Raw genomic sequence first — 26,265 nt, 5'->3', positions numbered from 1 at the left:
TATTTTATTTGTCGGGTTGGCAAAAAGTTTGATTTATTCAAAAAAACCCTGATTAATCTCGGCGATTGAAAAGTGTTGAAAATAATAGGTATCTCATCGTTAAGTCTAATGTTTGCATTTTCATCATAATTTTGATTTACGTATATATAGTATTTGTTTCATAAATGTAATGTTTATAAAATATTCACATCCACCTGACTATTAAGTTTCAAATGCTCGCTAATGGTAATTACAACACATTTTTTGTTATTTCTATATAGTCTACTAACTTCACATTTTATCTATAATGATAAAATCATTACATTTCCACCACTATGTAATAATATTTATTTCGTTTGCAAAAAAACAAGGACATATTTGACGCCGAATTTTGTAGTTTACATGCTCTTTAAGGATTAATCAGAAACTAAGGTGGTTTAGGATGATGTTGTATCAAGGTAGCGTAGCCGAGCGGTCTAAGGCGCTGGTTTAAGGCACCAGTCATTTCGATGGCGTCGGTTCAAATCCCACCGCTGCCATATTTTGTTCTTCAAGTTTTAAATATTCTTTTATATAATTATTCAATTTCTTCATGATACTTTCATAGATTTTTAAAAAAATGTTGGACAAACATTCAAATAGAAGATATCACTTCGTAATAGATAGCAGGAAGAAAAACTCCTATAATCATATAGTATGCATGATCTCACGTCCATATTTTTCGGGGGGGGGTAATGAAGTTAATAGCTAAGTAAGATATAACATTAGTTATTAACTGAAAAGAAAAATACATTCTCAGTACCATTTAAAGTGATTGGTTAACATTGATTTGTCTTTTAACAAATCTGAGCTAGAAGGTCAAACTTGTCACCTGTGTCTGTGATATGTTCCAAAAATGAAGCCCAGAAAAAATTGCGTTCGAAAATGATTATTTAGTGCTTCAAAAATTGAAATATAAAGTGACCGGAAACACTACCTTAATTTCATCTCATACACTTATGTGTACTATTTAGGTGTCTATAAGACGCGTATTTACAAAATCGAGGTTTGCCTTGTAGTTTTAGCTTTTTATTCTCAATAATGGTTGTTTTCATGGTTTATTAGTTCTAATACATGCACTTGTACACATGTTTCATCTTGGTTTGAGAATTTTTTAAATCGGCTGCTCACAAAGTTAAACAATACCTTTAACCTTTTCTTATTCATTAAATTATTTTATTTGACGGGTTGGCAAAAAGTTTGATTTATTCAAAAAAACCCTGATTCATCTCGGCGATTGAAAAGTGTTGAAAATAATAGGTATCTCATCGTTAAGTCTAATGTTTGTATTTTCATTATAATTTTGATTTACGTATATCTAGTATTTGTTTCATAAATGTAATGTTTATAAAATATTCACATCCACCTGACTATTAAGTTTAAAATGCTCGCTAATGGTAATTACAACCCCTTTTTTAGTTATTTCTATATAGTCTACTAACTTCACATTTTATCTATAATGATAAAATCATTACATTTCCACCACTATGTAATAATATTTATTTCGTTTGTAAAAAACAAGGACATATTTGACGCCGAATTTTATAGTTTACATGCTCTTTAAGGATTAATCAGAAACTAAGGTGGTTTAGGATGATATTGTATCAAGGTAGCGTGGCCGAGCGGTCTAAGGCGCTGGTTTAAGGCACCAGTCATTTCGATGGCGTGGGTTCGAATCCCACCGCTGCCATTAATTTTGAAAAACTTTGGACTAATATTGAAATATAAGGTATCAAGTCGTATTCGATGTGCGACGGAAACTCCTCATGTTCAGTAACATTATGCATTATTGTTATTATTGTTGTTGCTTGTATTATTATTATTATCATTATTATTATTTTGTTGCCATTGATGTTATTGTTGTTATTATTATTAGTGGTTGGTAAACATTCATGGTGATTGAAAAATATCCTAATAGCTTACTCGTCATACAATAAATGTATATCCAATGTACCTTGTTTCATAATCAGACGGGTGTAGAAGAGTCAAAACATAAGTTTTATAAAAACAGTAATGTTTCTGACTCATTAACACCCCTCTGATTATTTCAACATTCATATGTTTGCTGATTGTAATTAAATATTTTCGTAGTTCTCAATCAATCTCTTTCCATCTTCTTTTCATTTTACAATCATTATACTTCTGTTAATATCTACCAACATTTATTTCATTAGTACCAAATAGAAATTATTCAACGCCGGATAGGATCTTGAACACATTCACCTCGGAAGTTTAAATGTTGGACCATGCGTTGTAAATCTTTTTATGTACTCTATAAAATGTAAAGACTAAGATCGTTTTAAGCTGTACCACATCAAGGTAGCGTGGCCGAGCGGTCTAAGGCGCTGGTTTAAGGCACCAGTCATTTCGATGGCGTGGGTTCGAATCCCACCGCTGCCATTAGTTTTGAAAATTTTTGGACTAATATTCAAATCGAAGATACCAATCCGTAGTTAAAAGTGTGTGGTAAACTCGTAATGTTTTGTAACTTATGGTGGTTTAATAAAGTAATTAGCCCCTATCAATGGCTGAGTTTAATATAAAATGAATTTCTACAGAATGGAAAGATGCATTTTTTTTCAATAGCATTCGATCATTTTTTTTTCTTTGAGTGGTTGGTAGAAATATTGATTGCTATTTTAAAAATCTGAGTCATCACGGTGATTGAAAATTGTCATAGTAAGTATCTCATCGATAATTGCTTTTATTTTTAAAAATTTTGGTTTTCCGTTTAAGTAATGTAGCTATAATTAAAAAAATTATGTTTGTGAAATTTTTCACATCCATCTGACTAATGTCTACGTGTTTTTTTTCACAACATATGTATTATTTTTTTTTTGGCAACGGATACAAATATTCATGTTTATATATGGTATACAATTTGTTTTTCTTTGATGGAAGTGAAATAAATTAATTTGATTTTGAATTAAGTTTCAAATAGTCGCTACTGATAATAACACCACTCATTTTTGTAACTACCAACCTTCTGCTTACTTCTCCTTCCATACATAATGATAAAATCATTATATACGAATATCTCTTTCATTTGCACAATATCAAGAACATATTTGATTCCAGATTGGATATTTTAAACAATAGCATCGATATTTATATCTTTGCCACACTGATGGATAACATGCTTAACTATCTTTTCTACTCTTTAAAGATTAACCAGAGACTACAGGACTAATGTGGGAGGGTGATTTGATTAGGTACGATGTGAAGGTAGCGTGGCCGAGCGGTCTAAGGCGCTGGTTTTAGGCACCAGTCATTTCGATGGCGTGGGTTCGAATCCCACCGCTGCCATTAGTTTTGAAAATCTTTGGACTAATATTCAAATATAAGATATCAAGTCGTATTCGAGGTGCAATGGAAACTCTTAATGTTCAGTAACATGCTTTATTATTGTTGTTGTTGTTCTTATTGTTATTTGTATTATCATTATTTTGTTGTCATTGATGTTATTGTTGTTATTATTGTTATTATTATTAGTGGTTGGTAAACATTCATGGTGATTGAAAAATATCCTAATAGCTTACTCGTCATACAATAAATGTATATCCAATGTACCTTGTTTCATAATCAGACGGGTGTAGAAGAGTCAAAAACATAAGTTTTATAAAAACAGTAATGTTTCTGACTCATTAACACCCCTCTGATTATTTCAACATTCATATGGTTGCTGATTGTAATTAAACAATTTCGTAGTTCTCAATCAATATGTTTCCATCTTCGTTTCATTTTTATGATTATATAATCATTATACTTCCGTAAATATGTACGAACATTTATTTAATTTGTACCGAATAGAATTTGGATCTTAAACACAATCACCTTGGAAGTTTAAATGTTGGACCATGCATTGTAAATCTTTTTATGTACTCTACAATATAAAGACTAATGTCGTTTTGAACTGTACCACATCAAGGTAGCGTGGCCGAGCGGTCTAAGGCGCTGGTTTAAGGCACCAGTCATTTCGATGGCGTGGGTTCGAATCCCACCGCTGCCATTAGTTTTGAAAATCTTTTGATTATTATGCAGATCGAAGATATTAATCCGTAATGAAAAGTGTGAGGGAAACTAGTAGTGTTCTGTAACTGTATGGTGGTTTAATGAAGTAATTAGCCCCTGTTATTGGCTGAGTTTGATATGAAATGAATTTCTACAGAAAGGAAAGGTGTATTTTTTCAATAGCATTCGATCATTTTATTTTCTTTGAGTGGTTAGTAGAAATATTGATTGCTTATTTAAAAGTCATCGTGGTGATTGGAAATTGTCATAGTAAGTCTCCCATCGTTAGTTGCTTTTATTTTGTCAAAATTTTGGTTTAAGTTTAAATAATGTAGCTTTAATTCAAAACTTATGTTTTTGAAATGTTTACAGCCATCTGACTAATTAAGTTTCAAAATGTCGCTAATGATAATAACACCACTCATTTTTGTAACTATCAACCTTCTGCTTACTTTTCCTTTTATACATAATGATGAAATCATTATATACGAATATCTATTTCATTTGCACAATATCAAGAACATATTTAATTCCAGATTGGATATTTTAAACAATAGCATCGATATTTATATTCTTGCCACACTGATGGATAACATGCTGAACTATCGTTTATACTCTATAAAGATTAATCAGATACTACAGGACTAACGTGGGAGGGTGATTTATCTTGGTACGATGTGAAGGTAGCGTGGCCGAGCGGTCTAAGGCGCTGGTTTTAGGCACCAGTCATTTCGATGGCGTGGGTTCGAATCCCATCGCTGCCATTTGTGTTTTGGGGAAAAAATCGGATTAATTTGGAAACAGAAGGTAATGTTTTGTAACTGTATGCATTTTCTCATATCCATTTTATGGGAAAGGGTGATTTAATGAAGTAAACAGCTTAGTTTCATATAAAATGAACTTCTAATGAACGCATGGAAAGGAAAGGTACATTCTTCTCAGTTGCATTTGATATTTTTGTTTGAAATGCTTAATTTCTTGTGTGTGATAGCTATAAATAAATAATTGATATTTCCAAAACCCTATACATAATAATTATTGAAAATGATCCAAACAGGAATGATTGATATCTCGTCCTTAAGTATAAATTGTTAATTTCTTCATAGTTTTGATTTACGTATATCAACTATAGCTTGAATCATGGTAACTTGTTTCATATATATAATGTTCTGAAATGTTCACATCAATCTCACTATTTAAAGTTTTCGTGATCGCTTTTGATAATTAGGCCACCTATTTTCGTAACTCACAATCTGCTACTAACTTTTCCTATTTCTTTAATTATTCAATCATTACATTTCCACAACTGGCTACGAACATTTATTTTATTTGCGCAAACTTAAAAACATATTTGATTCCGGATTTGATATTGAAAACAATCACATCGGTATTTAAGCTCTTACAGCACTGATGAGTAACATGATGTCATATCTTTTACGCACTCTATAAACCAGACAATGTGGTGATAAGGGTTCATATTCTATCAAGGTAGCGTGGCCGAGCGGTCTAAGGCGCTGGTTTAACCCTATCTAGGCCGGGGTATTTTGGGAGTTCCTATGGCCGGGGGGGGCCTCCCAGGCCCCCCCCCCCCCAAGATCTCGGCCGTCGACCGCGCGATTGCGCCGAAAATTGGCACGCGGGTTGCCTGGAGCATAATCTACAAGATTGTATAGTAATTTATTTCATGCGAATCGCTATTAAGTGATTATGCTAATTAATGCGTAATTAGTATGCGAAATCATACTTTTCCCTTTAACTCCCTAAATAAAGCTCCAAATGTACTAATTTTTGGTATAGAAACTCTTTGTGGTGTCCTTAGCAAGTGTACATGAAAAAAATTGTGATATCAAATCATTTTCTTATGTATTATATTGTTTTTTGCAATTTCTTATGTATTTCCTTGTTTTTTGACCTTTTGTTTTTCATTGTTTTTTCAATGAAATTTGTTGGGGACTCTTCTCTGATCATAAAAAGCATAAGATGAATACATTTAGACTAGAAAAACTAAAAATAATCATACATTTATGAATTTTGGTTGAAAACACAATTTGCATTGACTTTGTACATGAAATCACGTTTTTGAGCAATTTTCGGTCTGACATGCACTTACATAATGTTGCGTAATTTCGGAACCACGTACCTGGGTAACGCAAAATTGGTCTCAAAAGTTGCGCAAGAATTGAAAATAAAAAGTCAGCGAGCGGTGCGGTCAAAAAATTTCGCGCGACAAAAATATCACGCGATTTGTTGAGGGGGGGCCTCCGAGCCCCCCCCCCCCCCCCGGCCTAGATAGGGTTAAGGCACCAGTCATTTCGATGGCGTGGGTTCGAATCCCACCGCTGCCATTTGTTTTGAAAATCTTTGGACTAATATTCAGATCGAAGATATCAATCCGTAGTAAAAAGTGTGAGAGAAACTCGTAATGTTTTGTATACGTATGGTGATTTAGTGACGAAATTAGCCCCTGTAGTTGGCTGAGTTTAATATTAAATGAATTTCGACAGAAAGGAAAGGGACATTTTTTCAATAGCATTCGATATTTTTTTTCATTGAGTAGTTAGTAGAAATATTGATTGCTATTTTAAAAATCTGAGTTATCGTGGTGATTGGAAATCGTCATTGTAAGTCTCCCATCGTTAATTGCTTTTATTTTGTCAAAATTTTGGTTTACGTTTGAATAATGTAGCTTTAATTCAAAACTTATGTTTGCGAAATGTTCTCATCCATTTGACTAATTAAGTTTCAAATAGTCGCTAATGATAATGACACCACTCATTTTTGTAACTATCAACCTTCTGCTTACTTCTCCTTCTATACATAATGATGAAATCATTATATATCATTATATACGAATATCTATTTCACTTGCACAATATCAAGAACATATTTGATTCCAGATTGGATATTTTTAACAATGACATCGATATTTATATTCTTGCCACACTGATGGATAACATGCTGAACTATCGTTTTTGGACTCTTTAAAGATTAACCAGTGACCACAGGACAAAATGTGGAAGGATGATTTAAAATTGTACGATGTGAAGGTAGCGTGGCCGAGCGGTCTAAGGCGCTGGTTTTAGGCACCAGTCATTTCGATGGCGTGGGTTCGAATCCCACCGCTGCCATTAGTTTTGAAAAACTTTGGACTAATATTGAAATATAAGGTATCAAGTCGTATTCGATGTGCAATGGAAACTCCAAATGTTCAGTAACATTATACATTAATATTGTTGTTGTTGTTTTTTATTAGTAGTATTATTATTATTTTGTTGTCATTGATGTTATTGTTGTTATTATTATTGTTAGTGGTTGGTGAACATTCACGGTGATTGAAAAATATCCTATAACTTACTCGTCGTACAATAAATGTATATCCAATGTACCTAGTTTCATAATCAGACGGGTGTAGAAGAGTCAAAACATAAGTTTTATAAAAAACAGTAATGTTTCTAACTCATTTACACCCCTCTGATTATTTCAACATTCATATGGTTACTGATTGTAATTAAATCTCTTTCCATCTTCTTTTCATTTACAATCATTATACTTCCGTAAATATCTACCAACATTGATTTCATTTGTACCAAAAAGAAACTATTCAACGCCGGATAGGATCTTCAACACAATCAGCTCGGAAGTTTAAATGTTGGACCATGCGTTGTTAATCTTTTATGTACTCTATAAAATGTAAAGACTAAGATCGCTTTAAGCTGTACCACATCAAGGTAGCGTGGCCGAGCGGTCTAAGGCGCTGGTTTAAGGCACCAGTCATTTCGATGGCGTGGGTTCGAATCCCACCGCTGCCATTAGTTTTGTAAATCTTTGGACTTAATATTCAGATCGAAGATATCAATCCGGAGTAAAAAGTGTGTGGTAAACTCGTAATGTTTTGTAACTGTATGGTGGTTTAATAAAGTAATTGGCCCCTATTAATGGCTGAGTTTAATATAAAATGAATTTCTACAGAATGGAAAGATGGATTTTTTTTCAATAGCATTCGATCATTTTTTTTTCTTTGAGTGGTTGGTAGAAATATTGATTGCTATTTTAAAAATCTGAGTCATCACGGTGATTGAAAATCATTATAGTAGTAAGTATCTCATCGATAATTGCTTTTATTTTGAAAAAAATTTGGTTTTCCGTTTAAGTAATGTAGCTTTAATTAAAAAATTATGTTTGTGAAATGTTTACATCCATCTGACTAATCAAGTTTCAAATAGTCGCTAGTGATAATAACACCACTCCTTTTTGTAACTATCAACCTTCTGTTTACTTCTCCTGATGGATAGCATGCTAAACTATCGTTTATACTCCTTAAAGATTAACCAGAGACTACAGGACTAATGTGGGAAGGTGATTTAATATGATAAGATGTGAAGGTAGCGTGGCCGAGCGGTCTAAGGCGCTGGTTTTAGGCACCAGTCATTTCGATGGCGTGGGTTCGAATCCCACCGCTGCCATTTGTCTTTTGGGGAAAAAATCGGATTAATTTGGAAACAGAAGGTAATGTTTTGTAACTGCACGCATTTTCTCATATCCACTTTATGGGGAAGGGAGATTTAATGAAGTAAACAGCTTAGTTTTATATAAAATGAACTTCTAATGAACGCATGGAAAGGAAAGGTACATTTTTCTCATTAGCTATTTTATTTGCAAAGAAATAAGAACATAGACCCCGAATCAGATCTATATATAGTTAATGTACTCTTTTTTTTTTAAGATTAACCAGAGACTAAGATGGATTAGGGTCATATTTTATCAAGGTAGCGTGGCCGAGCGGTCTAAGGCGCTGGTTTAAGGCACCAGTCATTTCGATGGCGTGGGTTCGAATCCCACCGCTGCCATTAGTTTTGAAAAACTTTGGACTAATATTGAAATATAAGGTATCAAGTCGTATTCGATGTGCAATGGTAACTCTTAATGTTCAGTAACATGCTTTATTATTGTTGTTGTTGTTCTTATTGTTATTAGTATTATCATTATTTTGTTGTCATTGATGTTACTGTTGTTATAATTATTATTAGTGGTTGGTGAACATTCATGGTGATTGAAAAATATCCTATAACTTACTCGTCGTACAATAAATGTATATCCAATGTACCTAGTTTCATAATCAGACGAGTGTAGAAGAGTCAAAACATAAGTTTTATAAAAAACAGTAATGTTTCTAACTCATTAACACCCCTCTGATTATTTCAACATTAATATGGTTACTGATTGTAATTAAATATTTTCGTAGTTCTCAATCAATCTCTTTCCATCTTCTTTTCATTCTACAATCATTATACTTCTGTTAATATCTACCAACATTTATTTCATTAGTACCAAATAGAAATTATTCAACGCCGGATAGGATCTTGTACACAATCACCTCGGAAGTTTAAATGTTGGACCATGCGTTGTAAATCTTTTATGTACTATATCAAATGTAAAGACTAATGTCGTTTTGAACTGTATCACATCAAGGTAGCGTGGCCGAGCGGTCTAAGGCGCTGGTTTAAGGCACCAGTCATTTCGATGGCGTGGGTTCGAATCCCACCGCTGCCATTAGTTTTGAAAATTTTTGGACTAATATTCAAATCGAAGATATCAATCCGTAGTTAAAAGTTTGATGGAAACTCGTAATGTTTTGTATATGTACGGTGATTGAGTGACGTAATTAGCCCCTGTAGTTTGCTGAGTTTACTATAAAATCAATTTCGACAGAAAGGAAAGGTGCATTTTTTCAATAGCATTCGATCTTTTTTTTTCTTTGAGTGGTTAGTAGAAATATTGATTGCCATTTTAAAAATCTAAGTCATCGTGGTGATTGGAAATCGTCATAGTAAGTATCTCATCGTTAATTGCATTTATTTTGTCAAAATTTTGGTTTACGTTTGAATAATGTAGCTTTAATTCAAAAATTATGTTTGTGAAATTTTTCACATCCATCTGACTAATGTCTTTGTGGTTTTTTTTCACAACATATGTATTATTATTTTTTTTTGCAACGGATACAAATATTTATGTTTATATATGGTATACAATTTGTTTTTGTTTGATGGAAGTGAAATAAATAAATTTGAATTTGAATTAAGCTTTAAATAGTCGCTACTGATAATAACACCACTCATTTTTGTAACTACCAACCTTCTGCTCACTTCTCCTTCTATACATAATGATAAAATCATTATATACGAATATCTATTTCATTTGCACAATATCAAGAACATATTTGATTCCAGATTGGATATTTTAAACAATAGCATCGATATTTATATCTCTGCCACAATGATGGATAACATGCTGATCGAACTATCTTTTATACTCTTTAAAGATTAACCAGAGACTACAGGACTAATGTGGGAGGGTGATGTCATTAGGTACGATGTGAAGGTAGCGTGGCCGAGCGGTCTAAGGCGCTGGTTTTAGGCACCAGTCATTTCGATGGCGTGGGTTCGAATCCCACCGCTGCCATAAGTTTTGAAAATCTTTGGACTAATATTCAAATATAAGATATCAAGTCGTATTCGAGGTGCAATGGAAACTCCTCATGTTCAGTAACATTATGCTTATTATTATTATTGTTGTTGCTCTCATTAGTAGTAGCATTATCTTTATCATTGTTGTTGTTATTATTGTTGTTATTATTATTAGTGGTTGGTAGACATTCATGGTGATTGAAAAATATCCTAATAGCTTACTCGTCATACAATAAATGTATATCCAATGTACCTAGTTTCATAATCAGACGGGTGTAGAAGAGTCAAAAACATAAGTTTTATAAAAAAAAACAGTAATGTTTCTGACTCATTTACACCCCTCTGTTCAACATTCATATGGTTGCTGATTGCAATTAAACAATTTCGTAGTTCTCAATCAATATGTTTTCATCTTCGTTTCATTTTTATGATTATATAATCATTATACTTCCGTAAATATGTACGAACATTTATTTAATTTGTACCGAATAGAATTTGGATCTTAAACACATTCACCTTGGAAGTTTAAAAGTTGGACCATGCATTGTAGTCAGGGGCCTTAGGCCTTAAATTTGAAGTTTTGGGGACAGAGTTTACAAAAGCACCAAACTTTCCCTATGTCACTATTAGGTCAATAGCTTCATTTTTTCCCACAGAACATGGTGTTGAAAATTGCATCTTCATGCAAAAATATGCTAATTTATGCAAATTAGCAGTATTTTATGCATGAAGCCATATGCCGTTAGGAATCAATTAATATTTTTTTTTTCAAAAGATACCAAACTTTAGGAAAGTCTCTATCAGGTCAATAGCTTTAATTTTTCCCACAGGACATGGTGTTGAAAATTGCATCTTCATGCAAAAATATGCTAATTTATGTAAATTAGCAGTAATTTATGCATGAAGCCATATGCCAATAGGAATTGATTAATAAAAGTAAATAAAGAGATACCAAACCAAAGAAAGTATCTTTTAGGTCAATAGCTTTAAATTTCCTTATCAAACATGATATTGAAATCATGTTTTTATGCAAAAATATGTTAATTTATGTAAATTAGCAGTTGATTTATGCATGAATAGTAAAAATTAGTAAAAAGGAATAAAAAGAAACCAAACTTAAAGAAAATCTCTATCAGATCCATAGATTTAATTTCCCTATCAAACGTGCTATTGAAAATCCCGTCTTCATGCAAAATATGCTAATTTATGTAAATTAGCAATTATTTTATATGTGTAAATTAGTCCCATTCCAGTGGGTTTAACAGTGGAAAAGGGGCCAAACTGTTGAAGTAGATCTATCACTCAATTCAAATCTTCAATTGTATGCTATTGAAAATCCTGTTTCCATGCAAAAGTGTGTTATATTATGTAAATTAACAATAATTTATGTATGAAGCTGTATTCCATTGACTAATCATATAAAGCATAAAGCCGTATTCCAACCGGAACAGTGGCAAAAGTCCAGCCAGAGCGGCCAGAATCCTCCGATTTTCGCCAAATGACGACCTGAATAACGACCCGAATCGAACGATTATGCCCGAATTTGCAAAGTACGCCACAGAATTTTCCGAAAATGTGCCAGATTCTTTCGAAATGGGCTATAATTTACCGATTCGGCAGCTTTTTGGATGCCATTTTTCTGGCCATTCATCTCATTCGTCTATATTCTTCTGTGTATTCGAGTAATGATTCGTACGATATGGGGGGGGGGCAAGAGTCGGACCTTTAATTACTCTACGACTGATACGAATCGAGTCTTCCCAAAATACCCCAAAATGCCTCCAAAAATCCAACCGAATTCCATCGGAATACATCCCGAATGTGGCCCGAATGGAATTTGTTGTGGTCACATTCGGGAATAGTCTGGAGGGTATTCGTCTGGTTTTGAACATTTCAAAATGAGCTGAATTTTTCAGCGAATGTTCCCAAATTTTCTTGCATTTACAAAGGCAAAACAGAATATTCCTGAAACCACCAGAGTACGTGTATATGGATGGATTCGCAGCTGATTCGATTCCGTTCTAACCCTAGCTTTAAGCAAAAGGTTACACCAAAACCAAATTCTCCCGAACAAAGTCGGATCAATTCTGCCCAAAATGGCCTGGATTCGGTACTTATTCATCTCGGATTCGGGGAGCTCCCGGAATCGCTTCGGAAGGATCCGGGACTATTCTGTTCTCCCTCCCCAACGGAAACATTCGTGGAGAGATTCTGCTTGTCTTGGAAATTTTAAAACCAGCCGAATATCCTCCGAAATGCTCCAGAATGTGGCCAAGACACATTTTTTTGAGCCACATTTAGGATGTATTTGGATGGAATTCGGTTGAATTAATTTTGGGGAGGCACTTGGACAATTATTTTGGGAAATCGATAGCTCTGATTCGGGACCTATTCCAGACAGATTCGACTCTGATTCAGCCCAAAGTTGATTTGGATAATTTGGTCTTGGTGTTACCTTAGTTTTAGAGATAGAGATCAATTCATAAGCCAATAAAGAAAAATCACTGAAATTATTCAAGTCACCTTCAATCAAGGGACGACAGAAAAAGAAGGAGGATCAGGTCTCTTTGCTCAAATCTTATGTGTCCCTGTTCTAAAAAAATGTACATAGTTGTCAGAGGGGCAGACATGAACAGCTTTTTCTGCCATGAGAACCATCCACATACCCTCCTCTTTCTGACAGGGGAAAACTCTACTTGGGAAAGAAATCTGACCCGGTAATTGCTTTGAAAAGAAAGATGAAATACTGTTTATCTTTTCCATATGATTTCGGGTTTTTTTTAATTGTGAAAGGGATATGCACAGGATTTATAATTTGCATAAATTTGAATTTTAAACATGATGCTCTCCTCTGGTCGCATAGAAAGTCACCATGTAATGAATGAATTGTGTAACAGTGTCTCATATGCATAGTGTTATGTGCTTGTCCCTCGGTTTAAAACCTCAAAAAGGATAGTTGATGAGTTTTACACATATTTGCATAAATTTTGCATAAATTTGCATTAAAATTGAAAATTGATTCTTATTCAGAAGCTGTACAGAAATCAATCTAGATTTGATGCCCCGTCAAAATAAATCCCAAATACCCCCACCCCCCGAAAAAAAAGAAAAGAAATAGGCTTCTATAGAAAAGTTTAGGTCTGTACTATACATATACATTAATTCACGGTGAATAGTGTGATGTTGCATAATTTTGCATAAATTAGCCCTATGAAAAAGGATTCCAGTCATTGATATCGAGGCATCCTATCAAGAATTAATGCTTTTGGTACCAGTGACACATGTGGAAAAAAATTGTGATTTTGACAATTCTATATGTCGATATATGGTAATACATGTGTTTTTACATGTGATTTGCATATAATTTGCATAAATTAACCTTAAAAATTGATTCATACTCACCAATTTTATAAAAATCGACCTGCAGTTAAATGCTTAGCAAAAGAAAACCCAAATGCACACAAATTGGGCATGAGAAATTTATTTTTAGTGAGATAGGTGAATTATGAGTTTTTTGCATAAAATTTGCATAAATTAGCATTTTAAAATATGGTGCCCTTCACCGATTTCAGGGCACCCTATCTAGAATTAATGCTTTTGATACCAGGGACCCACATGCAAAAAATTGCGCTTTTGTAAATCCTGTCCCCAAAATTTTGCTAAGGCCCCTGACTATTGTAGATCTTTTTTATGTACTCTACAATATAAAGACTAATGTATTTAGTACTGTACCACATCAAGGTAGCGTGGCCGAGCGGTCTAAGGCGCTGGTTTAAGGCACCAGTCATTTCGATAGCGTGGGTTCGAATCCCACCGCTGCCATTAGTTTTGAAAAATCTTTTGATTATTATGCAGATCGAAGATATTAATCCGTAATGAAAAGTGTGAGGGAAACTAGTAATGTTCTGTAACTGTATGGTGGTTCAATGAAGTAATTAGCCCCTGTTATTGGCTGAGTTTAATATAAAATGAATTTCTACAGAAAAGAAAGGTGTATTTTTTCAATAGCATTCGATCATTTTATTTTCTTTGAGTGGTTGGTAGAAATATTGATTGCTTGTTTAAAAGTCATCGTGGTAATTGGAAATTTTCATAGTAAGTCTCCCATCGCTAGTTGCTTTTATTTTGTCAAAATTTTGGTTTAAGTTTAATTAATGTAGCTTTAATTCAAAACTTATGTTTTTGAAATGTTTACAGCCATCTGACTTATTAAATTTCAAAATGTCGCTAATGATAATAACACCACTCATTTTTGTAACTATCAACCTTCTGCTTACTTTTCCTTTTATACATAATGATGAAATCATTATATACGAATATCTATTTCATTTGCACAATATCAAGAACATATTTAATTCCAGATTGGATATTTTAAACAATAGCATCGATATTTATATTCTTGCCACACTGATGGATAACATGCTGAAATATCGTTTATACTCTTTAAAGATTAATCAGATAATGCAGGACTAACGTGGGAGGGTGATTTATCTTGGTACGATGTGAAGGTAGCGTGGCCGAGCGGTCTAAGGCGCTGGTTTTAGGCACCAGTCATTTCGATGGCGTGGGTTCGAATCCCACCGCTGCCATTTGTGTTTTTGGGGAAAAAGTCGGATTAATTTGGAAACAGAAGGTAATGTTTTGTAACTGTATATATGCATTTTCTCATATCCATTTTATGGGAAAGTGTGATTTAATGAAGTAAACAGCTTAGTTTCATATAAAATGAACTTCTAATGAACGCATGGAAAGGAAAGGTACATTCTTCTCAGTTGCATTTGATATTTTTGTTTTAAATGCTTAATTTCTTGTGCGTGATAGCTATGAATAAATAATTGATATTTCCAAAACCCTATACATAATAATTATTGAAAATGATCCAAACAGGAATGATTGATATCTCGTCCTTAAGTATAAATTGTTAATTTCTCCATAGTTTTGATTTACGTATATCTACTATAGCTTGAATCATGGTAACTTGTTTCATATACCTAATGTTCTGAAATGTTCACATCAATCTCACTATTTAAAGTTTTCGTGATCGCTTTTGATAATTAGGCCACCTATTTTCGTAACTTACAATATGCGACTAACTTTTCCTATTTCTTTAATCATTCAATCATTACATTTCCACAACTGGCTACGAACATTTATTTTATTTGCGCAAACTTAAGAACATATTTGATTCCGGATTTGACATTGAAACAATCGAATCGGTATCTAAGCTCTTACAGCACTGTTGGGTAACCTGTTGTACTATCTTTTACGTACCAGACAATGTGGTGATTGGAGAAGTTGCTCTATCAAGGTAGCGTGGCCGAGCGGTCTAAGGCGCTGGTTTTAGGCACCAGTCATTTCGATGGCGTGGGTTCGAATCCCACCGCTGCCATAATTTTTTTTTTTCAAGTTTTAAATATTATTTTAAATAATTATTCAATTTCATCATGATATTTTCATAGGTTTTGAAAAATTGTCGGACAAACGTTCAAATAGAAGATATTACTTCGTAATAGATAGCGGGAAGAAAAACTCGATCTAATGATAGTATTATGCATGATCTCATATCCATATTTTTCGGGGGGGGGGGTAATGAAGTTAATGGCTAAGTAAAATATAAACTTTATTTCCACTAAAAAGAAAAATACATTCTTCTCAGTAGCATTCAACATTTTTTAATTCATTTAATTATTTCATTTGACTGCTTGCATGGCAAATTGTAAATGTAATTGTTAACTAATTTGGTATGAGATCAGTTTTGTTTGTAATGATAATTTTAGTACATTTAGTTATGATTCATGCCAAAAAAAGTTCTCAAATACTATGTTTGTTATGTTATGGAAAATGTATTATATACGAATGATGTAATTGCAGAAGTAAACAATAAAATCAAATCAAAAAGTTAGATTTATAAAAAAAAATGTCTGATTCATCACGGCGATTGAAAAGTATTGGAAAAATAGGTATCTCATCGCTAAGTCTAATGTTTGTATCTTCATCATAAGTTTGATTTTCGTGTATCCAGTTTAGCTTTAATTTGTTTCATAAATGTAATGTTTTTAAAATGTTCACGTCCTTCTGACTAATTCAAGTTTAAAATGCTCGCTAATGGTTATTACAACACATTTTTTGTTAGTTATTCCTAATCTACTTCTAACTTCACATGCTTTCTATAATAATGAAATCATTAAACTTCTACCACGATATACTAATATTTATTTTATTTGCAAAGAAATAATAACATAGACCCCGAATCAGATCTATATAAACTTTATGTACTCTTTTTTTTTAAAGATTAACCAGAGACTAAGATGGATTAGGGTCATATTTTATCAAGGTAGCGTGGCCGAGCGGTCTAAGGCGCTGGTTTAAGGCACCAGTCATTTCGATGGCGTGGGTTCGAATCCCACCGCTGCCATTAGTTTTGAATTTTTTTTATATTCTGTCAATTAATCATGTTCCTCCCGTACTGACGGGTGGAGATACGCTTTAAGTGTATGTTTTTGACAATTATATAATAACTCCACTTTCCATGGTTAAACTTATTTTCTTATGTACATTAAAAAAATATTTCAAATTTCACATTGCTCGGTACTCGGTAACTCTTGCCCGTCTTCCTGCTCACTTCTCCCTCTCTCGTTTTCTTCTCTTCTCTTTTTCTATCCCTTCTTATCTTTGTATTGTATTTTGTGTATTGTATATATGTCCACAGGCGTATCCCGCCACAAGCATGTGCTTCTAAAGACCTACGCCTTCTTCTCTACACATAAGTTGTATATATTTATATTCTTTATGGTAATTGATTTCATATGAATTCTTGTTAACAAAAGTGACGAAATGTTGTAAAATGGAGGAAAACAAATGTTAATTTGAAATTGAAAAAAAGTAAGCTCATGAAAATCGAAGGTCAAGCAAAAAAAATAGACAATGAAGAAAAAAAAGAAAATCAACACAAAACTGTCAATTAGCATATAATCTTTTCGAGTTTCCAGTGGAAAATATATTGCCAAATTTTATTGAAAAAAGATTGTTGTCGTATACGCTAGGCTATCTTTGAAAATTGGATATTGGATCCGCCAACAAAGAATGAGAAATATGGTTTTAAAAAAAATGACATTTATCCTTCCTTTTTGTGTGCCCGCCGTTTGTTTCCTTTCCATTTTCACTAACCATAGCAACGCTTACAATATGGACCAAAACGGGTGTTTGATTTCCCCTTCTTATCTGCGAAATCGAATTCTTGGTGGTCAGGGGGAAAATGGGATCGATAATATTTCGCGATGCCACAAGATTTCGGTCACGTTCGCAAACATAAACTCTCGCCTAGTTCGTAGTGACGACATCTCCTTGCTTCAACTAACACGAATATTCTATCTGGTACGGTATTGTGGTCAAGATTATATAAAAATATACAGATGACAATGAAGAAGAGGAGAGGATTACTTGGTATACGTGGACTGGTTTATCATTCTATTTTGATGGTATTATACATGTATAGCAGGTTCACTAAGCTCATAATTATGGTTCTGGGGGCGTTTCATGAAGGGACTTTGTCCGACAAGTTCTGTTTTATCCGACAATTACCATAGTAACAGTACCTCTCAGCCAATCAGAATCAAGGAAAGATGTCAGATCTGACAACTTGTCGGACAAAAATGTTGATGAAACGCTCCCCAGAAGGGACTCATGAGGAAGAATAATTGGAAAGGTCTTTCTAGATTAATTATCAGCAAGCATTGGGATTTTTTCTATTAGAGTTAACACAGTGTGTTGTATGAATTATCGTCTATCGTCTTTCAAACTGAATTGATATATTTCTGGTGGCTCAACTATAGTAATGAATCAGGAATTATAAATTGTACATATATTGCGCGAAATCCACTCTGTATATTATGGTGCTGGAGTACTATGAAGCAATTAAATGCATATTTATCTGTTTTAATCCACATTCCATATTTGAAAGAGACATATTGTACACCGATGTGGACATAGATATACAGATTATCTTGGATAAAGAAAAATGTTGAATATTAAGATGCAATAATTATTTCATGACATTGAAGGGATCTTTCAGATTGCACTCCTTTCACCTCTGGCATGTCGCTACTGCCCACATCAGCCTTTTTATTATCATTATTATCACAAAGTGCGCGTAAATGGTGCAGCGCATTTTTCATTTCAAGCTTAAAAAAGAACAACGCCACTCATTTTGAACGTCACCAAGTAGGCCCCTATGTAGTGCTCAATAAAGTTGATATATCATCCCCTTTCTTTGAGCTGCGTCGCGCCAAGCTTTCAAGAGCATGATAAACAATACAGTAATTATAGTGATATGAATTCTGGTTTGTTACAAAGAATTGTGCCTACTTTCATTTTGAAAATCAATAAGAATTGAATTATATTATATGGTAGACAGTACATTAGGATTCCATACACCACATGTTCGTACTATAGCTTATGGATGAAATAAATCTTGTGCAGATTTGGGCAATATTAGTTAAATGAAGACATCCCTTGTGCAATATCATTCTTCAAGTTCATGGAATCTAAGAAAGCTTATGTTGCGACGACTCCATTTCCTCTACGTCTTCGCCACTTTATTAGTAAATAGAAACTTACAGGCGCCGAATCCATTTGAGTCGAATGATACGGGCGCACTGACGTAACATTCTGGCAATCAAGTGCAAATATTTCAAAAATATTTATTATTACTCTCTTCATTCACACTATATTTTCTTCTGATGTCGAAAAAAATTCTTGTTCATTTTCTCGGTTTCAAGTGGCATCCCAAAACTATTCACACAGTTGTATTTTACCGTGTGAAAGACATTCTACATTCGTTCTCAAAATCAGAAAGTCTAACCCATTTATAAATCCATTTCTATTTCTGGTACCTGTTTTTATTGAATTATTCTTGTGCATTTATCATTTTTTGTCGATGTTTTGTATTGCATATAGATCTACTAATAATTTTCTTTTTATATATTTCCCACGTTAAAGGGATTAAAAAATACATTAAAAACCTTTCATCCACATTACTACATAATACTGATGACCTGATAATTGTATTACCAAAAAATGACACACTTTAATTTTACTAAAAAACCCTGTGAAATCACTATAAATTCAGTACTAACACAATCTTGGAGAATTTGCTCGCATACTAAAAAAAGTTTGCAGTAGCATTTTACAAAAGTCGTCATTAAATCTCTAATTTTAAATGGGTTTTCTGACTGATGCATTATTTATTACGGTATTCCTCAAATTCGTACTATTTTAGCATTTTTTGTTTACTGTAATCATGTTCAGTGATGTACTATGGTAGCATTACAAACAAGCATAAAATAACGGAGAAAACCAAGAGCTTTTAGAATCTAGCCCCAGAGTCCAATGTGAATCCGAATTTGACAATTGACTATTTATAAGTAACCAGTAAACTTTCCAAGGGCGGTATTATGAATGATATTTTATTATGAGGGTTATTTTTCATAATGTTATTTCTTATCATTTGGGGTGATGCACAATCAACAGACTCCTCTTGTCATTTTGGCAAAAATTTGATTGTTAGGGTAATGTTATGAAATTAGCCTCAAAATAACCTTATAAAGTTATCCAAAGTCCATTTTAACATGTTTAAACAACAACGAACGTAATAATGTGCAAGTGTATCCATAAAATAAAAAAAAATAACTTTTTGAAAAATAAGAGAATCTATTAATTTTTTTATTGTTTGGCTTACTATCGAAATGGAGAAAATTTTAGTTCCTTTGTCGTTCAGATTGGACAATTTTTATCGTTTTTCGGTGAAAACGGCAAGCTTAAACTTTTCTTTTCTTCTTTCATTTTTATTGTGATTTGTCACCTTCCGACTGAAATGGCATGACATTCATAATCTTCTGCAAATATATCAAATATTTTATTGTGTACATGTATATCATCAGTTGGCTGTGATTTTGTGTTCTTTCTCTTAAGGATAAATGCCGGTACATTAGGCCTATAGATAGAAATGTTGGGTTATATACCGTTATTATTCTGTTCGAATTATTGTTTTTGCACAATGTCCTCATCTTTAATACAGGTCTGTGGAGACAATGCAAGACTGACACGCACACACATTTCACACACGCACATACACCTCTTTCACAAACCATCACAACACAAACACTTGCGACCAGCACTTCTGATTCACCCTCTCCTCGTTCACCTTCTCTCGATCGCTCTCTCCCTTTCTCCTTTTCTACCCCTCTCATCCCCCGCCATCTCATTACCTCTCGCTTTCCTGTTCACAGCCCCTTTCTTTACCAATTTTCACCTTTCTTGCTCAGCATGTGAGATGACTTAATTCGGATGCATATAAAGAGATAATGGTAATTGGTCGTTGAAATAACAGCGTTTATACATAGGAAATGTGTTGTGGTTGGTTAAAGAGGTTGGTAATAGGAACATTATAAACGTTTAATACGAACTTTATCTCAAAGCATCTACTCGATCTCGTAGAGATAACCCACTTTCAAAAGGGAGCTTGCATCTAATTCCTAAAATGGCAAGGATGACGCCGAGGTTGTCGATCTCTCAGCCCTAATGTACCTCTACGACCTGATTACATGAGTACGAACATGGAAGGATATCCGGAGGGCATAGTAGGATTATAGACGACAAACCTCTTTGTGAAATAGGCCTATTAGCATTTGCATTTGGAAAAACGTTATCCCAATCGTAAGAATGATCGACCATTCTCTTAAACAGGAAGAGCACTGGAAATGGACCCCTAACAGCCGAAGGAGCCGATTTAATGATTTGATGTTTCTCCGTCTTTGGTTCGATATTTCCATTCCATGCGACAACATTAACTCTCACTCTGAACACCAATTTAAATTTAAAGGAGTCTATAAAATATCACAAGAATGAAGAATTAAAGATTATTTTCATTTTCCACAATCATGTGAATAACCCTGTAGATTCCGAGTGAAACCGATTTTCTAATAAATTGGTACTGGAAAACTTAAAGTTTGTCGATCATTCCTCGATCTAAAGATAGATACCATTGTGTTTAGGTAGCATGAACTCGTTGAAAAGTGAGCTACATTATAATTTGCATTTCTTTGAAAGTGTCGTGATGGATCGGTGTACAATCTTAAAATCTAAGTTTATTCACAGAGCTGGCAGAATAGTTATTCCCTTGCTAAATAAGACATGAACATGTCGGCTCTAAACATCACATATCTTAGAATAGACCCCCGAGAGTATCATTTGGCCGGAGATTGATGGCTTTTATATCTTGATTCGAGAGCAGGCGATACAACACATTACAATCTAACATAGATTTTGGAATAACTTTCCATGAATTTTGTAAACTTTTTTTGTAGAACCAAAACGTGAGTCTATTTTTTTGTATCATTTCGTATAAAAAAGGGTATAAGGAAGAGTTAGATTTGTATCAGATAGTGAAGTTGTGTTAATTGGGTCTGTTGTCCTGATATTCTTTCTGTTTTCATTCAAAATGGCCTGAAGGGAACATTTTGTTTTAAAAAATAATGTTTGATAGTGGACCAATCATAGCAAACAATTTTAATCGTCATGAAGGGGTGTTTTTATAAATCGAAACCAGAGGGGTTTTTTTATAGAGGGGGGAGGCAAGACGACTTAAATGTGTTATTATTTTTTTTCCATTTTGATAATAGAGGTAATGTATACTTTAAAAAATTGTTTATTGGTTAAGGTCTCCCACGAATTTTGTTAATTTTCACCAATTTTATTGTTCGGACACATATTCACCAAGAAAATGTTTTTTTTACCAATCCTTTCTAAGAGCGTAGAGTTCTTTTACTAAGACTTTCGTTTTCTTCCTATTATGTATTTTTATTTGTCCTATTTTGGGTCACCATATTGAAAAAATAAATCGTAATGAACAAGCACCCTCGCCCTGGAACACTGTCCCTGATTGGAAATGAAACGATTTATAATTTCGCTAAGGAAAAAAATCCGAACATATTTGCTGTTTAGGATTTTTAGCAGACCCTAATTAAAAGTGTGGAATTCGGAATTGGGGGAGATGAGGTGGGGCTTGGGAGTTGGTGGGTGCAGTTTGTTTGAATTTTCCCTATGCCGTCTTGAAGTTTACTTGTAGGGATAATGAACTGACAACTCATAAAACACTGTTAAAAACGGGATTTTACAGAAAAAGAAGATTTTGCAGTAATCAATAACAGAATTATTCTGTAAACTCATAAAACTGGATTTTCTGTTTTTCAATTTAACAGAACAGGTCTGTTTAAAAGGGGGAAAATGGTGTTTTATTTAAGGAAATTTGTAAGATTCCATACACCATGTACACCAAATACCAATTTCCTGTAACATAACGCAATCTGGTAAGATTACAGGTATTCTCGAGACTCTGCTGCAGGAACTTCTTTTATTCTGAGGATAAATTTTCTAACAGTGTAATAGGGTAATCCCGAGAGGGGAGGGGGGGGGGGGTCCAAGTAGCTTATGACATTAATTATTTTAATTGTCTGCACAAAACGTTTCGTAGAACTTAGATCAGGCCTAAGTCCCGCAGTCTGATTATATTTTCATTTTACTTACTGATGGCGGGACTGATGCCATTAAGAGGCAGCAGTAGCTTCGAGTGTGTTATTCTTTTATGTATTATGTCAAAGGCTTGCCCTTTCCTGCATGTTGTATTTAACATGAATCGAATGTTATCTTGAAAGAAGGCATCTAACAGATGATGCAATTGATACGGCACTCTAAGTCACTCATGACCGTGATGGAGTGGTGAGACAGCTTTCAATGACGTCATTGAAGGGGTCAATACACTATTTATACATCATCCAGCCTACGTTGAGAAAAGACCATAGAGCCTTCATTTCCAGTTAGACTAAATACCATCAGGATGCCTGACTTCTGGTTATTCCTTTCTCATCATGATGGATCGCTGATGCAGGGTTAAGAGATGGAGTGTGCACTTGATGGCTTTTTTTTCTTGGAGGGCGGGGTTGAAGCAGTGCAGAGGATCATGAGGTCACTCCTCTCCCTCATTAGGTTCTATTAAAAAAAATATGCGGAAATTCAGCCTTTTGACGAAGTTTTATGAGTAGAGTAATAACCTGGTTAGAAACGTCATCAGCATGGAGAGTGTGTCATGGAGGGGGGGTTCTATATATAGGTACTATAGGGTGTGTGTTAGCCTGTTCAATACAGATATTTGATGTTCTCCAGGATAACCATGTACATTCCAACTGTTTAACCCTTTACCTCCTTTCTTTTTCCTGCTGTCTCTTCCCCCTCTCTTCACTGCTCATTCTTTCTCAAGAATGCCAGTCAGATTTATTCAATTAGCCTAAAAAGAAACCAGCTAGGGCACGTCAAAGTCCTAATGTGCTGGACAATTTAAAGTATTGGGAAAGGCCTGAAATGGGAAGTTGGCAGGGACTGTAATTGGTCAAAACCCTAGCATTGGCGGATCTGGGCCACATCCTACAAAGAGTTACGATTGATCCGATCAATCACAACTATAGACGGCCAGCAACGTCAACATCTAGTATTTATGTTTGTTCAAAATATTTTTCAACCATGACGTATATTCATGCATTCATCGTTTCTTGAAAATCCAATGTGCTTCTCTTTGTTTACAAAGGACATTGCGCACATTTCCTGTATAAAACATTATGACACTGATGGCTTTCCATAGTTACGTTTGATCGGATCAATCGTAACTCTTTGTAAGATGGGACCCAGTTCCTCTCTATTCTTATCTCACTATCTCTCTCCGTTACTCTCTCTCCCTCCCGACTCCCTCCTCCCCCCCCCCCCCCGACGTCTCTCTCTCTCCCTTCCTCCCACCCATACATGTCTCTCCCTCTCTCCCTTTCCCCTTTCAATGAACTACTAGTAACTATCCCCCTAGTCAACACCTATCTTTCTCATCATCCTTCCTCCTTACCCCCTCTCCCGATGAAGAAAAATGATTTTAAGTCATGGCTACACAGTCATCTTTCGAAGCTCTACTAAAAAAACGGTGTGACTAACAAACTCCAGCAAAATTGAAACATAGTTAATGGTTTATTCTGAATCTAGATCATTTAATGACTAAATTCTAACATCCACATTTGGAATTGAAACAGATCATATACATGTGTACTCATTCATCATTAAGTTATCATAAATCTCTATAGAGTTTCACATAATTAAACCATAGTTCATGAATCATTTATACATTCATTATTGTCAATAAGGAGGGAAAGGTTCATAATAATTGCCATATGTATCTTAACAGGTCCCTGTCTTACAAAGACCAGCAAGTGATTCAATCAATCTCAACTATAACAAATCATCAATGTCAGAATTATTCATGAAGGATTTGTAAGCACCATTCCTTCGTTTAACAAACAAAGGAAGATGCTCATTGGGCAAAATAATACACAAGTGACTGTGATATCAAGTACATTCTGTAGGGGAAAAAAAATAAATATGGGATGATGCCATCAATGACGAATCCGTAGTTCAGACTGGATAGATCAATTTTTTTTTTTTTAAAGACTGTCTAGAAGAAAAATAGTCGGGTAATTTCAAAAACACTTCCGGAGATAATGAAGTAATTTCTGATACTCATTCACACAATTCAACTTTAATCAAATATCTGGCTTATTGAAAGTTTGAAAAATGCTGAATTGTAATACAAGTCAGATATAAAAACAGGTAGTACCCATTGTGAGGGTTCACTATAGACTTCACTAAAACAGAAAAAAGAACCTCCGACATTGTTAAGGTTCACAAATGTCTTAAGGATCTTATGTTTGGAGACTACCCACCTTTTACATATGAAAAATAACAATCCATAAAGGATCAAGAGAACAGAGAAGTTGAATATATCGATGCTGCTTGGTCTTATTCACACAAATATGAATACTGAATAAAAGGTCTTGTCTCCTGAAAGATTTGTAAAGATCATTTATACATGTTTCAAATAACGTTTAAAAAGCAGTGCTGGATAGTTGTTTTTCAATGATTGCTAAAGAAAGCAAATGTATGCTTAGGACTCAGAGGACTAATAGCTTAACATCCTCTCCAATGGACTTTGTATCAAAGACAGAAAACTGATAGTGAGTTCAGACTAAATGATACTGCCTGATAATATGAAATCATTTTGGGGGGTTCAGACTTCAGTTTGTTTTTCAATGGTGTGGCTGCTAAAATTAATTAGAAGGATCACAAAGATTTTCAAAGTATGAGGGGGGGCAAATGGAATGCAAATGTTCTAGCTGGGCCCTTAGCTTGGTAGTGCAACATGCTTATAATTCAAGAGCTGGAAGGGCAAACGGGGGGAGATTTGCCCCTCATGCCATTCGCCAACTCAGTTGGTGCTCCAACTGCACGTTATAGGAATGCATAACACAGACAGACTGAGCAAAAATAGTCACAAACAATAATCCTTGCCTTCAAATTCCTTCATCAAAGAAATAGAATTGTGTTTTCATTACAAACCAGTATCCAGGTCTAACCATAATGAAGATCTTACATTTAATATCTATTTCATGCTAGAAAACTAGAAATCAGATGACATGACTCAAATACTATAAAATCAAATATATGTGCATGTATAATCAAGACAAAAGACTGTGCCACATGCAGTGACAAAAAATTGTCATATTTAATACCTAAAAATTCTAACGAATCGCGAGCATATACAAGAAATAAGTAAATTTCATGGGGCATGTACCAATCTGATTTACCATCTAGATTTAAGTCCAAAATAAGTGCCTTTTAAAAATGA

General features: G+C 34.2%; 16 non-coding genes across 16 annotated transcripts; all 16 read left to right on the top strand.

The window, feature by feature from the left end:
- The first annotated feature begins 436 nt into the window (after positions 1-436).
- Positions 437-518, top strand: TRNAL-AAG. The gene has a single exon. It is a non-coding gene; the product is annotated as a tRNA-Leu (tRNA).
- Positions 519-1,626: 1,108 nt separating this feature from the next.
- TRNAL-AAG lies at positions 1,627-1,708 on the top strand. Its single transcript has one exon. It is a non-coding gene; the product is annotated as a tRNA-Leu (tRNA).
- A 628-nt stretch (positions 1,709-2,336) lies between these two features.
- Positions 2,337-2,418, top strand: TRNAL-AAG. Its single transcript has one exon. It is a non-coding gene; the product is annotated as a tRNA-Leu (tRNA).
- An 824-nt stretch (positions 2,419-3,242) lies between these two features.
- Positions 3,243-3,324, top strand: TRNAL-UAG. The gene has a single exon. It is a non-coding gene; the product is annotated as a tRNA-Leu (tRNA).
- A 621-nt stretch (positions 3,325-3,945) lies between these two features.
- TRNAL-AAG lies at positions 3,946-4,027 on the top strand. Its single transcript has one exon. It is a non-coding gene; the product is annotated as a tRNA-Leu (tRNA).
- A 684-nt stretch (positions 4,028-4,711) lies between these two features.
- Positions 4,712-4,793, top strand: TRNAL-UAG. The gene has a single exon. It is a non-coding gene; the product is annotated as a tRNA-Leu (tRNA).
- A 2,282-nt stretch (positions 4,794-7,075) lies between these two features.
- TRNAL-UAG lies at positions 7,076-7,157 on the top strand. Its single transcript has one exon. It is a non-coding gene; the product is annotated as a tRNA-Leu (tRNA).
- A 599-nt stretch (positions 7,158-7,756) lies between these two features.
- On the top strand, positions 7,757-7,838 carry TRNAL-AAG. The gene has a single exon. It is a non-coding gene; the product is annotated as a tRNA-Leu (tRNA).
- A 572-nt stretch (positions 7,839-8,410) lies between these two features.
- On the top strand, positions 8,411-8,492 carry TRNAL-UAG. Its single transcript has one exon. It is a non-coding gene; the product is annotated as a tRNA-Leu (tRNA).
- Positions 8,493-8,794: 302 nt separating this feature from the next.
- On the top strand, positions 8,795-8,876 carry TRNAL-AAG. Its single transcript has one exon. It is a non-coding gene; the product is annotated as a tRNA-Leu (tRNA).
- Positions 8,877-9,497: 621 nt separating this feature from the next.
- On the top strand, positions 9,498-9,579 carry TRNAL-AAG. Its single transcript has one exon. It is a non-coding gene; the product is annotated as a tRNA-Leu (tRNA).
- An 827-nt stretch (positions 9,580-10,406) lies between these two features.
- TRNAL-UAG lies at positions 10,407-10,488 on the top strand. Its single transcript has one exon. It is a non-coding gene; the product is annotated as a tRNA-Leu (tRNA).
- A 3,745-nt stretch (positions 10,489-14,233) lies between these two features.
- On the top strand, positions 14,234-14,315 carry TRNAL-AAG. The gene has a single exon. It is a non-coding gene; the product is annotated as a tRNA-Leu (tRNA).
- Positions 14,316-15,000: 685 nt separating this feature from the next.
- Positions 15,001-15,082, top strand: TRNAL-UAG. Its single transcript has one exon. It is a non-coding gene; the product is annotated as a tRNA-Leu (tRNA).
- A 718-nt stretch (positions 15,083-15,800) lies between these two features.
- Positions 15,801-15,882, top strand: TRNAL-UAG. The gene has a single exon. It is a non-coding gene; the product is annotated as a tRNA-Leu (tRNA).
- A 944-nt stretch (positions 15,883-16,826) lies between these two features.
- On the top strand, positions 16,827-16,908 carry TRNAL-AAG. Its single transcript has one exon. It is a non-coding gene; the product is annotated as a tRNA-Leu (tRNA).
- The last annotated feature ends 9,357 nt before the right edge of the window (positions 16,909-26,265 follow it).

Source organism: Lytechinus variegatus, chromosome 12 (genome assembly GCF_018143015.1).
Source record: "Lytechinus variegatus isolate NC3 chromosome 12, Lvar_3.0, whole genome shotgun sequence".
Lineage (NCBI taxonomy): Eukaryota > Metazoa > Echinodermata > Echinoidea > Temnopleuroida > Toxopneustidae > Lytechinus > Lytechinus variegatus.
Note: the sequence above shows the minus strand (reverse complement) of the source record. Positions and strands in the feature narration are given on the sequence as shown.